Source organism: Notamacropus eugenii, chromosome 5, assembly GCF_028372415.1.
Source record: "Notamacropus eugenii isolate mMacEug1 chromosome 5, mMacEug1.pri_v2, whole genome shotgun sequence".
NCBI lineage: Eukaryota > Metazoa > Chordata > Mammalia > Diprotodontia > Macropodidae > Notamacropus > Notamacropus eugenii.
The window spans coordinates 426,137,728-426,154,357 of NC_092876.1; the positions used below are offsets into that span (position 1 = coordinate 426,137,728).

The 16,630-nt window shown below is 37.6% G+C and overlaps 1 protein-coding gene across 4 annotated transcripts in view; it reads right to left on the minus strand.

Annotated features, from left to right (window-relative positions):
- IFNAR2 (interferon alpha and beta receptor subunit 2) overlaps positions 1-12,729 on the minus strand; it is a 66,643-nt gene extending 53,914 nt beyond the window's left edge. For 3 of the 4 annotated variants that reach the window (XM_072615060.1, XM_072615054.1, XM_072615053.1), the window contains exon 1: positions 12,537-12,729. The gene's annotated coding sequence lies outside the window, so the exon portion shown is untranslated. Of the gene's footprint in view, positions 1-11,740; positions 11,879-12,536 lie in introns of all 4 variants that reach the window. The other variant, XM_072615059.1, reaches the window with a different exon arrangement.
- Between the last annotated feature and the right edge of the window lie 3,901 nt (positions 12,730-16,630).

Here is a 16,630-nt window from a genome sequence, read left to right on the forward strand (position 1 = left end):
CAGTGGCAGATTGGTCATTAATCTGTCTATGTTCTGTGGATTATTGAATCTGTATCTTAGGAGTCTCTATGGCCCTGCATAGGCTTCAAAGGTATTTTCCCCAATTATCTGTCATTTGAAAGATTGGAAAATGAGGGTGACTTGAGATCCATTGCCCAGGACAGCACCATATCTTACATTTTTTTTTTATTACCATCACTTCTGTAAGAGGGTCTATGACTCTAAGTGCAATAGTCATAAGGAATTACTGATGATTTTTGTAGTGTGACTGTCCTTGGGTTCCAGGATGGCCTCTTCACCTGGTCCTGTTTCGAAATCCTGAAGTTATACAAGAAGATTTTAACTTCTACATGACCAGCATTGTATTTTCTTTACTAGTACATCGAACATAAGCATTACCTTCAAATCCCGTCTAATCCACAATTATAATAGATGGTGGATCTGTTACTCTGTTAATTACTTGTGGAGATGTTTCATGCCCTCCATTCCTTTGGTCTGCTACCTCTCCAAAGAGAATAGGATTGTGTACTGCTTCTTCCCTGCATACTTTATCTGGGCCTGAGCCTGCAGTTCAGCACTGGCGATGCTATTGCCTTCCTGAGACTGAGTCTTTCATAGTAGACTGATGCCTGAAGTTTAGCAGTATGTATGTCACCTCAGACATTTTTGGCAGTGATCTCTGCATGGGAATAGCTGTGATAATGTCAGATGCCCTGACTTAATCTTTGCAATTGCATTCAATTTTACCTGAGTTCTCAGGATCTACAACAACTTTCTGTATCAGTTTCCATATGCATTGGTCTTCCCTGAGGAGGGACTCAACAGTTCTTTTTTTCTTTTGAATTTCACAATATTAGAGAAAAATTAACATAGTTATTCTGGTCTGGCTCCCAGGATATCCCAGCTAAGATTTGCGTAAATTCATGCCAAGTGACATCTGGCAGAACATCAAAGTTATTCACTGCCACTGAATCTTTTTCCCTCTGCCTCTTTCCATTCCTCCTGATTCTCACAAAACCCTCCCTTCATTCTTCTTTCCCCACTAACTGTAACCCTATCTCTCCTCTTCACCATGGCTAAACTCTTTGAGAAAACTATTTACAAATCATGCCTTCATTTGCTTTTCTCTTAGTCTCTTCTTAACTTCCTGCAGTCTGGCTACTGACTTTATAATTCAACTGAAACTTTACTTAATTTAATGACTTTTTCTCAATTCTCATTCTTGACCTCTCATTAATCCTGGGCATTATTGATCACCCTCTTCTTGGGATACAGACATAGTATTATTATTGCTGGGTCAAAGGGTATGCATGGTTTTATAGCCATTTGGATATAGTCCCAAATTGCTCTACAGAATCACTAAATCAGTTCACCACTCCACCAACAGTGCATTAGTGTCTCAATTTTCTGAAATCCTCTCCAGCATTTGTCATTTTTCTTTTCTATCATATTAGCCAGTCTGTTAGATATGGGATGGTACCTCAGAGTTGTTTTAATTTTCTCTAATCAATAGTGATTTAGAGCATTTTTTTCATGTGACTATAGATAACTGATTATTTTGTCTGAAAGCTGCCTGTTCATAACCTTTCACCATTTATCAAGTGAGGAATGGCTCTTATTTTTATGAATTTTGAATCAGTTCTCTATATATTTGACAAATGACGTTTTTGTCAGAGAAACTTGCTGTAAATTTTTTTATAGTTATGATTACTAACTACATATTTCCCTCTATCCTATTTTTCCCAGTCTTTATCCTTTTCTTTTACCCTCTTCATCTTCAAAAGTGTTTTACTTCTAAATACAGCCTCCCCCAATTCACCTTCTCTTTTATTAGACCCCTCCCCTACCTTTTATCTCCTTACCCTCCTACTTCCCTGTAGAGTAAGAAATAATTCTACACTCAACTGAGTATATATGTTATTCCCTCTTTGAGCCAGTTCTCATAAAAATAAGGTTCATGTACTCCCTCCACTGTAAAAACTCCTTTGTACCTCTTTTATGTGAGATAAATTTATTCCATTCTATCTTTCCATTCACCCTTCTCCCAGTGCATTCCTGTTTCTGACACCTTAATTGTATTTATTTTTTAGATAATCATCCCATCATATTTAACTCATACCTGTGCCCTCTGTTTATATGCATTCTTTCTAATTGCCCTAATAATGAGAAAGTTCTTATGAGTTAGAAGTATCATCTTCCCTTGTAGGAATGTAAACAGTTTAACCTTATTGAATGCCTTATGATTTCTCTTTCCTGTTTACCTTTTCATGTTTTGTTTGAGTCTTGTATTTGAAAGTCAAATTTTCTATTTAGCTTTGTTTTTTTTTCATCAGGAATTGCTTGAAAGTCCTCTATTTCAGGTTTAAAAAAAAATGAATAGTTTTGCTGGATAGATGATTCTTGGCTGAAATCACTTTTGCCCTCTGGAATATCACGTTCTATGCCTTCTGATTCCTTAGTGTTGAAGCTGCTAAATCTTGTGCTATCTTGACTGTGATTCCACAATATATGAATTGTTTCTTTCTGGTTATTTGCAATATCTTCTCCTTGACCTCGGAGCTCTGTTATTTGACTATAATATTCCTGGGAGTTTTCTTTTTGGGATGTCTTTCAGGAGGGCATCAGTAGAGTCTTTCAATTTCTATTTTACTCTCTGGTTCTAGGATAGCAGGGCAGTTTTCTTTGACAATTTCTTGAAAGATGATGTCTTGGCTCTTTTTTTTTTTTATCATGGCTTTCAGAAAGTCTAATAATTCTTAAATTATCTCTTTTCCGTCTATTTTCTAGGTTGGTTGTTTTTCCAATGAGATATTTCACATTTTTTGCTATTTTTTCATTCTTTTGATTTTACTTGATTGTATCTTAATATCACATGTAGTCATTAGTTCCCACTTGCCCAATTCTGATTTTTAATGAATTATTTCCTCAGTGAGCTTTTTAACTTCCTTTTCCATTTGGCCAGTTTTGTTTTCAAGGAAATCTTCTCTTCATTGAATTTTTGTATATCTTTTTCTATTTGACCAATTATGCCTTTTAATGTATTCTTCTCTTTAGTGTATTTTTTTGTGCCTATTTTTTACTATTTGGCTTATTCTGGGTTTTCTTAGGTGTTATTTTCTTCAGTATTTCTTTTATGCCTCCATTACCAAGCTGTTGACATTTTTCTTGATTTTATTGCATTATTCTAATTCCCCCCCCCCCCAATTTTCCTCTACCTTTTTATTTGATTTTTAAAATCTTTTTTGAGATCTTCTAGAAAGTCTTTTGGGCCTGAGAACAATTTACATTTTTCTTTGAGGCTTTGAATGTAGCACTTTGAGTTTGTTGTCGTCTGAGTTTGTGTTTTGATCTTTCCTGTGGCTTTAGTAACTTTCTATGGTCAGGATATCAATATTTCTATCTCTATCCTTATCTATGCATGTACACACATATATACACATATACATACATATATGTATATATATCTATACGTGTGTGTATGTAATTTTTCCAGCTTTTTCTTGACTTTTTTTGTCTATGTTACAGTTAGGCTCTTCTCCTGGGATAGAGAAGGCACTGTTCTAAGCTTCAGGTTTTTATGTAGCTGTTTTCAAGCTAATTCTGGGGATCTATAAGTTTTTGGTTCTTCCAAGGTGGCATGATCTAAAGAGAGATGTGTTTCCTACTCTTGAGCTGTGCTCTTGTCTGTGAGCATTCTCTTCTGCCCTCAAACTGACTAGGGTTGTCTCTCCCCTGGAGTTGCAAGCTCTGACATCATAGTACTCCTCCTTGCCCTGAGACCCAGGACTGCAACCTGGATCCAAGTGTTGTAATTCAACAGAGTCCTGCTCCTAGTGTTAGCAAAGGGATCCCTGTAATTTCCTTGTAACCAGATGTCCAACTTCCTTTACTATCTGTGGGCTGAGAGCTCTGGAAGATGCTGCTGCTGCCCCTGATTCAACTGCTCTCAATGCCTAATACTGGTTTGCTAGAGCTCAGACTGTGCTAGTACAGCCTTCCCTTCCCTCCAACTCCAGTGCAACTGACCTTTACTGCTGACCTTTCAAGTTGTCTTGGGTTGAAAATTTGTTTTACCCCATTTTTAGTGGGTTCTGCTGCTCTGGAATTTGTTTTGAGGTGTTTTTTTAAAAAAACTGTTTGGAGGGGAATTTGGGGGAGCTTAGGTGAGTCCCTGCCTTTTCTTGTCTTTTTCTTCTTTTTTGAAACAGTTCAGAGATTTTACTCTAATAGCTTTAGTTACAGTGCTTGTTTGTCAAAATGAAAACTAAAAACAAGTATACCAAACTGTCGGTGACTAATTGTGTATTCAAAGCAGTAAGAATTTTCACAACACCAAACAAACCAGTTCTGTTTTTCCTGAGAGAATGTTTAAAAGCTCCAGTTTCTTCAGTGTTTATCAAAATACAAAGGAAAAGAAAAGGTTTTTTTTAAAATCAGATGACAAATCTGGCTCTTGTAGTAAAAAGAGGAAGTAAAGGACATTTCACACATATAGAGATGTGGGATTGTTCCAAAATGGCTCTGAATACTTCTAGAATGGAATTGACTCCCTAAGCTCTCATGCTGTTAATTTATTTTTTCAAAACCTAGACACCATAGAGAAATGCCTGGTATTCTTGACTGTATTTTTAAAAAATATCTCTAGCCAAGCTGCTGGAAGTTTCAAACAGAAACTTCACATACTGGGCCAAAATTAAAAGATTAGTTTCAGATTTGTTGGAAAGTTCTTTTCAATGTTTATAATCAGCCGTCATTGTGTTCTTACTAAGAGTTATTCAAGAGTGATGGAGAACTTAGCATAGCCTGACCTGAACTGAAAGGGGAACAAGTCAAGTTACAAATGGTTTATGATTGAAGATCTAATGCTCTCAATGTGCAGCTTGTCTGAACCACAATCTCAAAGATTTTTTTCCTAATAAGTATCAACATGAGCACAAATATAAGCACAAACTCAATGAAATACATAAAGATCCAAGACATAGCATTATATGGATCTCTAGTTTACCCGTGCAAAACTGATCACTTGTTTGATTTCTATCATCATTTCTCAAGTTTCAGAAGAGGAGCCATGGACAGTTACAGTGGTCTGGTATTCAAGTTGTTACTGTAAAATCTGCACTAAGCATACTTCTCTGCTCTGTATGTTCAAGTGTTTTACTTGTCTTAAAATTTTTTTTTTTACTATTTAAAAAAATACAATGAGTTAAGGTTAAAAACTAACCACCAAAATGGATGTCAACACAGATCTCACCAGTAGGAGTAGCAAGTAGCAAGCTGGAGCAACCAATAATATGTTAATTCCCAGTAACCCAAGTGTCAATGGGCTTAAAATCTCTTTCCTGTACTAAACAGTGAATTGATTTTTTTTCCAACTTTTTATTGTAAAAAAAGTTGAATAATATTGCATAGGAGTGCCAGAAATTGCCCCATTGGAAAGAAAAACTAATTATATTAAATACAAAACCTGTTTTCAGGCCTGTATTTGCCACATTTTGCACCAATTTGATTTCCATAAGTCCCAGTCTTTAAGGTTTCCAGCTAATTTACTTAATGAAAGCTTAGTCATTATCGCTGTTAACATTGGGATGAATTATGAGCATTTTGGGAAAGGGAAATACTTTTACAAAGAAATACTTTGCAAAATCTTTTTTCGTGTGTGATTCTAAAGGCCTATTAAATTTCCATTTGCAAGTTAATTTGTTGCAATAATTTGATACTGATAGCAATTATATCCAAACCTACTGTGAGTTTTCTAAGTTTCACTCCTAGGTTTGCTGTGTCCTTGGATCAGCCTTAAATAGATGCTTTCAGAGAAATAGAGTCATTGGTCCATGCTTCAGGTATCCTAAGAAAAAGCACTCTCTTGAACATTAGTCTGAAAGGTTCAGTGCCCCACTTTAAATTTTTTAAGGGATGGACATATAAGTGAAAAATTAGAATCTTATCAGATTTTGGAGGTTTTGTCATTACCATGAAGGAGTTTTGAAACACCTGTGGACAACCCTAAGCACTCCATTTCCCCACTTCCTTCCCTTAAGTCAGAAGGGTAAATGAAGGGGGATGGGTCAAGTTAAAGAAGTTAGCCAATCACTTTCTACACTTGGTAAGACAGCCCATCTTTCTGTCAATAATTTTTATATGATCTGGAAATACACTTAATGTCATTTGAAGTTTATTGTTTGTGCTTACAGCTAAAACAGTTTGTTATCACTTAGTGAAAATTGTAAGCTTGTTGGTTATATTTTTAATGCTAAAACCTAAAGCTGGTACACTGTGTGTGTATGTGTAGAAAGGAGTACTCCTCAGGTTAGTCAAAAGTACAGCCCCCAGCAGCTCCAAGGAGCTTGTTTGAGTCATGGGGTTCCTAAAGAAGGAACTTGTTTTGGTGAGAATTTGAAAATATATAGAAATGATCTCTAGTAATTGGCTTTTGCACCAGGATAAATTTAAAATTTGAGATGTGAGTCCTGGTAAGTTTTTGATTAGTGAAACTTGCCATATGAGGTAAAACCTCTTAGGACTATAATGTTTTGAGTTATCTGATGGATCATAAAAAAAATCCATCAATAGCCAATAGTCAATAATCCACTATCTGAGAGAAATGCCACAAGCTTCTCAGACAAAATGTGACTTTTATAGGTGGAGATATTCCTCTAGAAAAGCTGAGAGGACAATCCTAGCCTCTGCATAGGATGGGATCCTCGTGGTGCAGTTTCCCCATTGTGTTCCTTTGAAAAGGAATGTTTCCCACCTGACTATTCCTGAATCTGGCTATGAGGTGGAATTGATACTGCAGGTTTTCAAAACTCTGATGTTTTATCTAGTCACATCCTTGCTTTTACTTTTTATGGCAAATTTCTGTAATCAAAGCAAGTAGTCAATCTGAATGGGTAATTATTCTACACCCCAGTTGGGTAAAGTAGTACTCATGTATAGCCATGTGAAAGATTAAATTCCTGGAGTAGAACATTCTTTCTGAATGATATGGGAATAATTAGACAAAGGGAAAGGAAGTTTGTGAAACAAAGGTACAACCACAATGTTGAATCGTTATCCCATAGACTAAGGCTGGGATAAAGTGTGTGTTTAAGATGTGAGCTATTCAGCCTAACATTATATTCCTTTTTATACCTTAAACAAGTTAGTAAATGAGTATTTGGCCTAGTCTCCTGCTTGTTACTAGATGTATGTCTGTATGGAATAAGGTCCTTAAATGTTTTAAAATGATGTTAAAATAATTGGGTATTGATACAACTGATTGAGGGACCTACCTGTCATTCTATTAATTACTGAAACTAGATAAAGTTTGAATGAAACTAGATAAAAACATCTTCAGTTGAGGAAAAGAATTTCAGTGTCACTATCTAGTGTAATAACAGCTAGGTCCCTCAGTCATTCAGATTGATCACTTGCCTTGATTGTAGAAATTTGTCATAAAAAGAAAAAGCAAGGATATGACTAGATAAAACATTAGAGTTTTGAAAACCTGTAGTATCAATTCTACCTCATAGCCAGACTCAGGAATAGGTGAGAAATATTCCCTTGCAAAGGAATACAATGGGGAAAGTCAGCCAAGTGTATCCTATCCTTGGCAGAGGCTAGCATTGTCCCCTCAGCTTTTCTAGAGGAAGATCTCCACTTGTAATAGTCACATTTTCTCTGAGTAGCTTAAGGCATTTCTCTCAGATGGTGGAATATTGACTATTGATGGATTTTTATGATCCATCAGATAATTCAAAACATAGTTGGTATAATCTCAAGAATTTTACCTTAGATGGCAAGTTTCACTAATCAAAAATTTACCAAGACTCACATCTCAAATTTTAAATTTGTCCTGGTACAAAAGTCAATTACTAGAGATCATTTCTGTATATTTCCATACCTTTTCAAATTCTCACCAAAAGAAAGGAGTATATGAATGTCTAAGTCTAGGATACGTATGATTGGTCAGTGAGTAGTATATGTTGTTATGACCCAGTACACAGACAGTTCAGCCAGTACACAGCTGGTTCAGACTAATAAGTTCTATACGTGCAGCTGGCTTCTGTATCAGGAAGGGAGATAATGGTTGTTGCTGAGGCAGGCTATGTCCTTGGGCTGGGGAGAAACTGCCTGGGATAGTGTTTTGAGGCTAGGGAGAAATGTGATTTTTAAAGAAAAATGTGATTTTAGAATTGGGGTCCAAGCACATGTACCTAACCATGCCATCATTCCCCTCTTAAACAGATGGGACCAAAATCGTTTGGGGTAAGGGATGAAGGTCTCAGCTTCTGAAGCTGCTTCATGCTAAGAGGGGATGTAGAGCTGTCCCTGCCTCACAGGGTCCTGCCATTCAAGGGGTTGAGTCTGTAGCCAGTGCTGGGACCTTGGCAGATGCCAGGTCCAGAGGATGATGGGTCATGGTCTTGGACAGTGTTTGGTACCCAGCCTCAGCTGCCATCTGCAAGTGGAGGGTACAGAACCTAGAAGACACAAATCTGGCAGAGATTAAACAAACAAGGACCAAAAAGGAGGAGGAAGAAAATGACTAGAAGTGGGGTATGAGAATACTGTCAAACTTCCTCATGCCCATTCAACATACTTAGTAACTATCCAGGGACAGGAGGGGCTTGGATGATCCTCAGTTATCCCAAACCTTCTTTTCTACTTTCCATATTCTTGATCAAGCCTTTATTTATTTTTCCAAATCTTTTGAACCCATTATTCAGACTGCTTCACTTTCCTTTATGTTTCTACAATAGACAAGATAGCTCACAAGTTATTACTCTTCAGTAGCTTAACTGTACTGCCTTAAAGGGGTTTCTACCTTGAACCTCACAACTGAATAGATGTACATCCTTGTTTCACAAGCTTGTTTATCCTTCTCTGATTATGTTCACTCCGAAAGAGAAACTTTAGAAATTAAGTTTTTGTTTTTTTTTTTTTACATATGGTAAGGTCAAACACAAATTTTAACTCTTGCTTAAGTCATGGAATGATTACAAATTCAGAGCAAAACAGAAAGATCTCTTTTGCTTTATAGATCATTATATCAGTTTAGCAATACATTACTTTGAAAATGAAAATTTAGTAGGCCTTATAAGAGAGATGTTTAAAAAATATTTCTTCTGAAAGTATTTCCTTTTGTTTTAAAACAGTTTAAAATTTATCCTGATGTTAAGAGTCACTAAACTTTTATAAAGAAGATTAGTTGAAAGCTTTTTAAATAATAGTTCTCTTTTTACTTTAAAACAAAAATAAACATTTACAATTGAAATTCATTAAAAGTTAATTGGTATAAAAATGTCCTTAAGTAACATGAATTCCCAAATTATTATAACAAACTAAATTCTTAGTTATTGCAGAATTCCTAGATATCACGAAATGCTTTAGTCAAAAAGGTGTTGAAATGGAATCTCACACTGGTAACAGTGAGAGACTGGTCACAGAAAAATACTACTGCTTTTAATATCCTTTTAAACAATGGGAACATCTTAAGGTGAGTCTTAAGTGGTTTACATAAATTTCTGCACATGTTCTAATTCTAGATGAAAATCATGTTAGATTACCCAGTAAGATTACACCAAAAAAGCTCATATGTTTACTGACTACTTGCTCCGATCATAGAAATTTGCTATAGAAGGAAAAAAGCAGGGACATGTGACATATCAAATATGACAGGATAAAATATCCTTGACTCTGTTTGAATTCAGATACGAGTGAAATTCTCCAATCATGCAGTATCAGTTTCATAGCCAGACTCAGGACTAGTCAGATGGGAAACATTCCTTTTTAAAGGAACACAATGAAGAAACTGAGTGAGGAGGATCCCATCCTAGACTGAGGTTAGAATTGTCCCCTTGGCCTTTCCTTTCCAGATACAAACTTCTGCCTGTTAACAGTGCAGGATCACATTCCTTCCGAGTAGCTAGTGGCATTTCTCTCAGATATTGATTTAATGCAGACAACTATACCCAAATTCAAACTCAAAACAAAAAGTTATTATCCAAAATGCCTTTTACCTTAAACAGCAAATCTCACTAGTCACAGCTTAGAGCCAGACACAGTTATTTTCATTCTTGTGGAGTTGCAATAAGCAATAAAGATTGACCAGGACTCTCATACATAAGGAATTCCATTTAACATCTCTCCTTCTCAAATTTAAAACTTGTCTTGGTATAAAAAGTCAATTGTTAAAAATCCTTTCTATCTATTACAACTTCTGAGCACGTCATATTCATTGTTTAGGAACTACATAAGCCAAATAAATTCTTTTCTTGGAACTGATGATTGCTCACACCAATGATTTCCAGGGGCCTTGGCAATTTTGCAAAATAAGTCCCCAGCAAGGGGACTGATGCTAATGCCCCTGCCTGGCAACATACAGGAGGACAGTTCTAAATGGGCAGAACCAATCTAAATAAAATTTTCACCCAATTCCTTCCTTTCTATACATAGTGATCAATTAACAATTTTAGCATTAGTTTTAGCACTAAAACAGGAACCCCAAATAACTTAGTTAACAATCCCACAACTTTCGTAAGTGATAGCCAAATTGTTTTAGCCATAACCTCTTTAACAGGCAAAGGTGAAAATACTTGGTTTTCTAAATGCCAGTTATAAAACATTATAAGACAGGATTAGCAAGATTGATAAAGTAACATAACTGATTTTATACAATTTTTCCAATATCTTTTAGTTTCAACAAAATTCAGATTGAAAATTGCTTTGTCTAACAACATTTCTGGCTCACAGTGGTCATTCAATTTTTTACAACCTAAGAGAATTTTACTTCAATTTAGAACCACAATAGTGACACAAACAGTGAATTTCAGATGACATTCATTGCATTTCCAAACCATCACATCAGAATTATTGATAGAAAATTGGGCTTACCAAATGTAGAGGCTGGTTGACTTGTGCTCTTGTACTGCCCTGGCCCATCCCCTACTCTCCTCACAGTTGCAGTCTGGTTTTGGAGGAGTCAGGGATTTGGAAAGGGGACAAAAGAGGGACTAAGGACCTGGGAGTGCTGGGAGGTTGTAGAATCTGGTACCTGATTTAAACGTCTGGGGGGGCATTGAAGAGGGGTTTGGTGGATAAGGAAGAGGGTTCTTTAGGAATCTATGAGCTTCCTGATAAGGACTCCTCAGCTTTGGGGAACTTGGAGCGGAAGTTTCAAGCTCCAGTGATATGGGAGCAAGGACTAGGGGTTTGAGAGGAGAGGTTCCTCTGCTTGTTAGAGGGATGGACTTCAGGGAGCCCAGGGACCCAGAGTTTTTATCAGTGGGGTCCCAATACAGCTTCTATGCCTCCTCTATCCTTTCTTTTGCCAGGTTGGGGAGGATAACTCAAATTCCCTACTATTCTTTAGTACTCTTTTCCCTTGAGCTGATCTGGGATGAGAGGAATTAGAATCTGTGGTGGTCAGAGTCAGGACTACAGGGTGAAAAATCTTAATGCTTCAAACTTTTATTCAAGTAAACTTTACTTCTATGTCCACTCCTTAAAAACGTCTTTGAAAGAGAGGGCTGTGAATCTGCCAGTCAACGTGAGAGGGACTCTGGAAAAAGATCCAGTGGTGCCTAGTCCCCTTCTCCTTTACTGGAGAGTACTTTGTCTCTGAGGTGTCTCTTTTTTCAGATCTATGCATTTTTCCCAATTTACCTTCATGCCAAATAGTATAGTAAATTCTTACCTATCTTAAACATCAAATTAGGAGTGACATGCTTCACTTAAAATATGACCAAAATGCATTTACCTTTTGATTGTTTCCCTTTATACAAAAACTTTCCTCTTTTAGGTGAGCCATGAAGTGATTAAATGCTACTCAGTCTCTCTGATATGAGGGGAAAACTTTCTGCACTTTCTTTCTTGTCTTTCTCTCTACCTCCAAAACCTGGACAGGGTTAGAAAGTAGAAAGAAAGGGAGAATTTTACCAACAACTTTCCATAAATTTCCAGACCTGTTATGCTTTCCTTAAACTTTGTACCCATGCTGTTATTCTTCCTACATTCTCACTTCCTTCTGGTGGGCTTTGATTAAAGCCCCTTTAAAGCTTCACATACCTTATTTATTTCTATTTCTGACCTGACACTACCTTTAGCAATCATATAAACTAAACAGTATAAGATTTGTCTGTATCTTTCTCTCTCCCATCCATCTGCTTCTCTAAAACTGTTATCAGAGAGAAGGGAAGAGGTAACATGTTCTTTATGGTCTTGGAGACCAAATTTCCTAGGGGTGAATGGGGTGGGGTGTTGGCCCATCCTTTTGCCTAGAAGGCTTAGACATGGGTATAGATGGGGAAGGGTTAACAATACAGCTCCTATAGACTACTCTCACCTCATGTTGTCCCAAGAGGGAGTGAACCCACACAGGATCCCTTATAAGGTGTCCCTTATCTCAGGGGGATTGTGCCAGAGCCTGTCAAAGGGCTCCACCTGAACCCCAGTAGGCCTTCCTAGGTACTTAAAGGGTGAACCTCAACTATAAGGCTAGGAAAGGGAGAGAGCTTGGGAAGCTTAAGGGAAAGGGGAAGAGAAGGGAATCTTACCTTGACCTGAAGGATACCTGAGACTTCAGATTGTGCCCCAGGTTGGGTGCCAAAATGATGAGGGCTGGAAGGGGGGGTGGTGGTGGTGGTAACAGGAACTCCAAGACTGGAATTCCCTGGGTGCGCAGTGTGGAAAAGAATTCATGGACTCGAACATTGTTGAGGTCAAGGTAAAGATTTATCACACTTTTCAGCAAGCAAGTGTTCTTAGGGAACCTGCAACCTTAGTACAGGTAAAGTTTATATAGGATATTCTATAGTAAAACGTGCCAAATATGCTAATTAGGTGATTCAGGGTGGCATAAGGGAGTGGTTAAGGAGTGGTTAGTTCTTAAAGGAACATGCACTTTTGGTATCTACTGTGCAAGTATTTTACCCAGAGTTCACTGGGAAATAACCCAAGGGGGGGGGCTACCTGGAGGTATGGTTTTAGGCCTGAAAGGTCACTAAGTCAACTAAAGGTCAGGGCTGACTAAGGAATCCCAGGCTGCTCTCATCCTTGTTAGACAAGATAAATGTAAGGGAGTATATGTACGTCTAAGTCTAGGATACATATGATGGGTCAGTGAGGAGTAAATGTTACGACCCAGTGTACAGCCCATTCAGCTAGTACACACAGCTGGTTCAGAATACTAAGTTCTATAGATACAGCTGGCTGCTGTATCAAGAAGGGAGATAATGGTTGTTGCTGAAGCAGGCTGTGTCCTTGGGCTGGGGAGAAACTGCCTGGGATAGTATTTTGTGATTTCTAAAGAGAAATGTGATTTCAGAATTGGGGTCCAAGCACATGCACCCAAGCACCTCATCATTTAGACTTAGGTTTTGGCACCATAATGTTTAAGAGAGAGAGATGGGAGAGCAGGTTCAAATTTTAAAGAATTCACTTAGACCTTCTCTGTAGCCAAAGGGAGCTTTATTGACGCAAAAACACATGGGCCTGAGGTTTAGCAAGAAGTCAGACAAAAGACAATGATATAAGAAAAGGGTCAAGCTTATATAGGATGATTTTAGGGTTTCCTTTTGAGGGTTGGACATCTAGGATGAGTCTTGCAAGATAAAGTCACAGGATGAGGATGATAAGGGAACCTTTAAGACCCAGGATGGAGGGAGATAAAGAATCTTATGGTCCAGGACAGGGGGGAAGTTTTATGATGTTTCAAGATAAGGGGGGATAGACTTTAGGGTGCCTTCAGGTTAGAAATAAACCAGGGTTTCACAAAGTAAATCCTTAATATTATTTTTAATTCCTAGGGCACCATGTGTATCCACATCAACTCCACTTCACATAGTCTCATCTAGTGACACCAGCTCCTTTGCTATTATACCTCACAAAAGATGGTCAACCTCCCAACTCTGGGGATTTTCACTGACTGTCTTCATGTCTGGAATCTTCACCCTTTTCATTTCTGCATCTTGGCTTCTTTCAAGTTTCAGCTAAAATCCCACCTTCTACAAGAAACCTTTTCTGACTCTCCTTATTCCTAATGACTGGATATAGGCTCTGGATCCTTCCTGAACACCTTTTGAACTTTCAACCCAGCCCCAGAACTTTTCCACCTGGCCAAGTCTTAGGCATTGGAGGCACCCAGTCCATCCCAGTATAATCCTTTTAACTGCCTTTTCTGTGTGGCCTTCATTGTCTACACCTGGCCTCACCCCAGCTATTTGCCACTCCTTAATTCCATTTAAACCCCTTCTGTTACCTCTGGGTCATCCCAGCCTATTGGCCACTCCTAGATCACATCTAGGTCTTCCCACCGTCTTATTGTATAAAAGATCCATATTCCATTAAATTGATCAGATTCTTAAAATCTTGCCCACTTAACTGGTGTTTTAATAAACCTTGTCTTTGACTGAAAAAGACTTGAGTTGAATTCTTTTGAGGCAGAGCCTACACCTTGTTTCCTTGAATTTCAGGGTTCTCAGCACCCCTAGACTGCAACAGTAGTGCCTTCCCTCTGTTGATTGGTTCCAATTTATCCTTTGAGAGCAAAAGATGGGTCTTTTTGCCTTTCTTAACAGTGTCTGGCCCTTAATAATGGCTTCTTGGCTTGCTTTACAACAATAATAATCTATTGTTTTAATATTCTGTGCTTAAATAACAGCAACAGACATGAATTCAAGTTAAGAAAAAATCCACAACTTTTTTTGTATCAATGTAGAACAATTATGCTTATGACTTCATGGAGACTTTTAGAAGATATGGTGGTGTTGTTCGCTTGTTTCAGGCATATCTGACTTTTTGTGACCTCATTTGGGTTTTCTTTGTAAAGATACTAGAGTGTTTTGCCATTTCTTTCTCCAGTTCATTTTATAGATGAGAAAAATGAGGCAAACAAGGTTAAGTGATTTGCACAGGGTCAGTTAGTAAGTGTTTGAGGTCAGATGTGATCTAGGATTCTTCCTCGCTCCAGGCTTGACTAGGCATCTAGCTGCCCCTTTTAAGAGATATACCATGTTGGATAAGTTCATCAATTGGATTACAATATTTTCATGCTAATATTATGTTACAATCAAACCAAGCTAGTTTGAATAATATCTTTATGCCTCCCCTGGTCAAAGAAAATGTACATTAAAAACAATTCCAGGATATAACTAGAAAGAAACAAAACTATCTGTTTCTCTAGAATGATTCCACTACCTACAGAGAGAAAAGGAAAGGAAAAAAATATAAACAAAATGTCTTTTCTAGAATGAGAAAATAAAATTTGGTTCTGAAATAAAAATTATCTCAATCAAAATGTCCATCTTTCACAATCAAAGTTTTCAGCCTACTGTAATTGCTAATCTGAGGTAATACCCATTCAATTTCAAATAGGAAGCAAAGGTGACTGAAGTCAGGATTTAACCTCTCATACACAAAAAAATTAGTCTGAAAAAAATTCCTTCCTTTAAAGTCTCTCTCAAGCAACCAACCAACCATGCAAATAGACATTTAAATTGCAAATCCAGCTTAAACTCATTCAAAGCCAGGAAAAACATGAACAAATATATCTAAAGTACAAGTTTAATAATGTGACACCTTGTCCTCTCTCCATCCCCATTCAACAAATTCCAGTGGTGCCCTATTGCCTTCAGGATCAAATATAAAATCTCTTTAAAGCTCTTTATAACCCAGCCCCTTCCTACCTTTCCATTGTTGTTACACTTTACCCAGGGCTACATACACATACTCTAATGACATTGGTTTCTATGATACAAGATATTCAGCCTCCCAACTCTGAGCATTTTCACTGACTCCCATTTCTGAAATCTTTCCCTCCTCATCTTTATCTTCTGACCTTTAAGCAGCAAGTTTTGATTATCATACCTTAGGGCTGGATTCTATTATTCATGATCTCATGTTGTTCAGAATAAGCATTGTAGATTGATCTCCTAATTAAATCCCGACAACTTCAGTCTAAGACCAAATTGATGTCAGATGTAACTTCAACATATAGCATTCCAGGTTTAACGTGATGGTGATGGGATCTGAACTCCCAAAAGGAAAAGACCATGTCTTTGGGATCTGGGCCCCCAAAAGGAAAAGACTTTGGATTTTCCCACTGGCTCAGGTCCCTGTTGTTCCAGCTAATTAAATGCTCTTTCTTTGTCTGCACCTGGCCCCATCTTAAACTGCGTCTCCCTTAATTCCATGTAGATCTTTGTTTCCAATCTTCTGTATAAAAGACCCATCTTGCCTCCATGAAAATGCTCTGATTTCTTAAGTCTATCCAATGCTTAGATTCCTTAAGAGTCTTGCCAGTAAGGTGGATTTTTAGAATCATGTCCACCTATTGGTATTTTAATAAACCTTGTCTTTGGCTGAAAGAAGGCATGGGTTGAATTCATTTGGGCAGGACACTCGTCATCCTATTTCAGGGTCCCAGCATCCCTAAACCTCAACCATGCCATACTTTTTTATACTCACAAATCATCCCATATACTACTACTGTAATATAAACTTAGTAAAGGAGTGTTAGTAATATAAGAGGGGGTCTCATTTTCTCGGTGACCATATTCTGGAGTTACACAACATATGGAGAAGTCTCTGCAGCCTTGGAGCAGTAAGTTGAGGGATGAGTGGAGAAAATAGAGCTGGGTCAAAACAATTA